Genomic DNA, 4,638 nt, shown 5'->3' with positions numbered 1-4,638 from the left:
TATACAGTGTCCTTTGTTGTGGCCTTGTGTAGGCTAAGGCTCAGGGGACTATATCTGCAGGACACTCTGTACATGGGGTCCAGGAATCTTTTTTTTTAATTATTAGTTAAGGTATTACAAATATGTCCTCATCCCCCCCATTAACCCCCAACCTCCTCCCCCACCCCGCCCCGCACACTTATGCTCCCATCCCCCTATTGTCCATGTCCATTGGTTTGGCTTATATACATGTATACAAGTCCTTCGGTTGATCCCTTCCCCTTAGCCCCGCCCTCCCCTACTTTCCTTCTGGGGATTGATAGCCTGATCGCTGTTTCTCAGTCTTTGGGTCTGTCCCTTTTCATCAGTCTATGTTGTTCTCTATAATCCACAAATGAGTGAGATCATGTGGTATTTATCTTTCTCTGACTGGCTTATTTCACTTAGCATAATGCTCTCCAGTTCCATCCATGCTGTTGCAAAAGGCAAGAGTTCCTTTTTTTTTTTTTTTTTTTATTGCAGCATAGTATTCCATTGTGTAGATGTACCACAGTTTTCTAATCTGTTCATCTGCTGATGGGCACTTAGGCTGTTTCCAGATCTTAGCTATGGTGAATTGTGCTGCTATGAACATAGAGGTGCATATATCCTTTCTGATTGGCGTTTCTGGTTTCTTGGGATATATTCCTAGTAGTGGGATCACTGGGCCAAATGGGAGTTCCACTTTTAGTTTTTTGAGGAAGCTCCATACTGTCTTCCATAGTGGCTGCACCAGTCTGCATTCCCACCAGCAGTGCAGAAGGGTTCCTTTTTCTCCACATCCTCTCCAACACTTGTTTGTTGATTTGTTGATGATAGCCATTCTGACAGGTGTGAGATGATAACGCATTGTCGTTTTGATTTGCATCTCTCGTATAATTAGTGACTTTGAGCATGTTTTCATATGTCTTTCGGCCTTCTGTATGTCCTCTTTCAAAAAGTGTCTATCTAGGTCCGTTGCCCATTTTTTTTATTGGATTGTTTATCTTCCTATTATTAAGTTTCATGAGATCCCTGTAAATGTTGGAAATTAAACCCTTATCGGTGGTATCATTGGCAAATATGTTCTCCCATGTAGTGGGTCTTCTTGTTGTTTTGTTGATGGTTTCCTTTGCTGTGCAAAAGCTTTTTATTTTGATGTAGTCCCATTTGTTTATTTTCTCTTTAGTTTCCATTGCCCTAGAAGCATTATCAGAGAAGAAATTCCTTCAGCATATGTTTGCGATTTCGCTGCCTGTGGATTCCTCTAGTATTTTTATGGTTTCCGTCTTACGTTTAAGTCTTTTATCCATTTTGAGCTTATTTTTGTGTATGGTGTGAGTTGGTGGTCTAGTTTCATCTTTTTGCAGGGGTCCAGGAATCTTATTCTACAGGCTCTGTGCATGAATTTGGGCACCAGTGGGGTCCCTCGGCCTGGCCTGTGGGATCGGGCTGGAACCGGCTCTCTGAAATCCCCTGAGGGGTTCTGGATTGCGAGAGGGTGCAGGCCAGGCTGAGGGGACCCACTGGTGATGATGGGGGCCAGGGAGGGACATGGGAGGTTGGACAGCCAGGAAGGGACTGTAGGAAGGCTCCAGATCATGTCTGGCCCATCTCGCTCAGTCCCGATCAGCTGGACCTCAGCAGCAAGCTCACCTACCGGTTGGAGCATCTGCCTTCTGGTGGTCAGTGCACATCATAGCGACTGGTTGACTGGTCCACTGTCTGCCCCCTGGTGGTCAGTGCATGTCATAGCGAGCATTTGAGCGGCCTTAGGATAACATTAGCATATTATGCTTTGATTGGTTGAATGGCTGACCAGACATCCAGACACTTAGCATATTAGGCTTTTATTATATAGGATAGTTGTCTGGAAAAAATGATTTAAATTAATTCTTGTTTTTTTCTCCTGTTGCACTGAAGCATATTATTAAACTTTTGTAGTATTTGTTCTCTTTCTAAAGTTGAGTCATTCATGAATACAGATAGAAATATTAAGAAGTTCTGAAATCTTTTGGTAGAGTCATCATTAAACCAAAACCTTAATTTATTTAAGCATTTTATTTAAAAGTACTGGTTTGCAATTTGGTTGCATCTGTGTGCTTGATTTCACAGGCGCGAGGGGGAGTTTATATTTAAATGTCTGAGTCAATTACTATTTTCCCCTATGACTTGACAATAATGCTTTTATTTATTTGGGTGCAAGCGTTGCCATTAAGTTTCCTTCTAGAGAGTCTAGTACTAAGCTGGTATTAAAGGATGTGAAGCATGGAAAATTACTTTGTAATCATTGAATGGTTGTTTAAATGTTCATTTGTCCTAATAATGATGCTAATACTTCCCCTAATTCTCTAATTTCTGTGTATCCAGGGTCCAAAACTTGTTGCTTCATGCCAAGCAATTTTAGCCTAAAATCAACAAAATCACAAGCATCTCAGGTAATATCCTCTGGATTTTCTTAAAAAAAAAAAATACCCGAACTAATTATAATAGTTAATATTAAAATAGCTAAGAGCCATGTGGAATAGTACCAATCACTGTTTTAAGGTCTTTTTATATATTAACTTATTTAATTCTCACAATAGTTATCTGAGTTAAGTTCTATTATTATTCCCATGTTTCATATCAAAGCACAGATCAACCATAGACCAAGTAGTTTACAAGGAACATCCAGGTTCTGAGAGTTGGAGCCACAATTCAAAATTGAAACCAGAGATTGATAATTAATCACTGTCCTGTTCTGACCCAGTGTGACACAGTAGACAGAGCCATTCAACTAAGCAATGATTCAGAGTGGATTATTTCAGCTATTAGGCTGAGCAATATAAATTTCTGTAGGTTAAAAAACGTTCCATGGCAATGATTTCACAAGGTTCAAAATAATAGCTCAATACCAAATTCATGTCATTGGAGACTATGAGAAATCTGCCATGTGAACTCCTACTTAATTGTAAATAATTTGCTACTGAGTTTCCAGTATGTCAATGTGCTGAGTGTTAATAGAATTTCTCTTCTTAGGATAAAAAAACCCACTTTAAAATTTAAACATGTTTTATACATTATGGTTGTAATATTTTGGAAAAAATTAAAAAGGAAACTTTCTTAAAACAAGTTGTCTAGTGATTTTTAGCATGAATTCCATTCATATTTTCCAAACTGACCGTGATACTTATTCCACTAACTGGACTTTGCCACATGATAATACCTACATATTGTGCATTCAGGCAAGGAAGAACTTCCTGTCTCTGCAAATTGGTTGTTTTAAAATGTGGTTTGTTTCAGTCCAAAATGGTAAGATTTTCTTCCTAGAGGTCTAACTTGAAGAAGACCTTGTTGGTTTGTAATTAATGAAGGTAAGAGATAGGTGTTTAGGCATTGACTCTGAGGAGTGATGTTGGAAGCTTGTGACTCTGAAGCCTGAGGAGTAGCATGATATCAGTGATGAAGAGAGGACTTTACAATACCTCGTGGGGTGTCTGCTCCCCTAGCTCAGCAGAAGAATTCAGCTGCCATGGGTCAAGGGCAAGCTTGAATTATTTTCGTTGGTGAAAATTGGAAATTGCAGAAAGACAGTCTAAGCTATTTGACACTCATTTAAATAGATTTAAAAAACGCATGCCATGTTATAAATGGTACTTACATTTGTCCTTTTATTTTTCAGTTTACCTTGAGGGAAAGAAAGAGAAATGAAGACCCAAAGTTTATTCAACTGTTTTCCCTTTTATTTGATGTAAATCCAACAGCCTCTCTAAAGAACATAAGTTTCTTTAAATATTTTGCCATCTTTCTCTGTGATGTAACTAAGTAAAAACCTAATATTGTGGTTCAGGATATTATTTTCCTTTTTTTTTATCATTTCTTTTTATTTATTTGTGTGTTTCTTTTTCGACTGTTATATTTCAAAAAATGGTTGCCATCCTGAAAATTTTGAAGGTTCTGTGAAAGTGTCACTGTTCTCTTTTCCCCACTTCATAGGAGGACTTCTAGTTCCCATTGGGATAATTATGTAAAAGAAACATTAATACTCATCTGAGTTGAGGATTATGAAAGTAATATTTTAACATTATTATAATTCTGAAAAAAAGAGTAAAGGTTGTGGTACAGGTAGTATATGAATCCTGGCATTTCCTTACTATTAGAACTCTCTAAGTAATGTGAGGTACGAAGAAGACAGAGATGATTGTAAAAATAGTTAATTGAATGGAGAAGAAAACGCTGATCCCAGAAGAAATTTAACAGCCTAGGTACCCCTTCCCCGGGAACTGACCTTTAGGCCACTTCACAACAGACGTTCCACTTGCTTAGGTCACATTCCACTTGCTAAGACCATTATCTCTCCCCTCCGGACTTTCCCAGAATCCAGACCTGCACAGAGAATTCTCTGCCTAGAAAAAGCCCGCCTAGAATCCTCTAAAAATCTCTGACTCCCCGTCTTTGGGCGCTGGTGCCATTTTGGGGCTCAGCCCATCTGGTATCCAGATGAACTAATAAATTTATAATCTCTTACCACTTTGGCCTCGTGTGTTTCTCCTTCAGTGACCCTAAAAATACTCAATATTGGACCTCTTTTCCTTGGTTCCAGAGATAGTCACTGATATCAGATCATTGTCTATGAATTTACATATTTAAAAGCCATTGATA

The sequence above is a fragment of the Myotis nattereri genome (assembly GCF_964212035.1).
Source record: "Myotis nattereri genome assembly, chromosome: 1".
Lineage (NCBI taxonomy): Eukaryota > Metazoa > Chordata > Mammalia > Chiroptera > Vespertilionidae > Myotis > Myotis nattereri.
Note: the sequence above shows the minus strand (reverse complement) of the source record.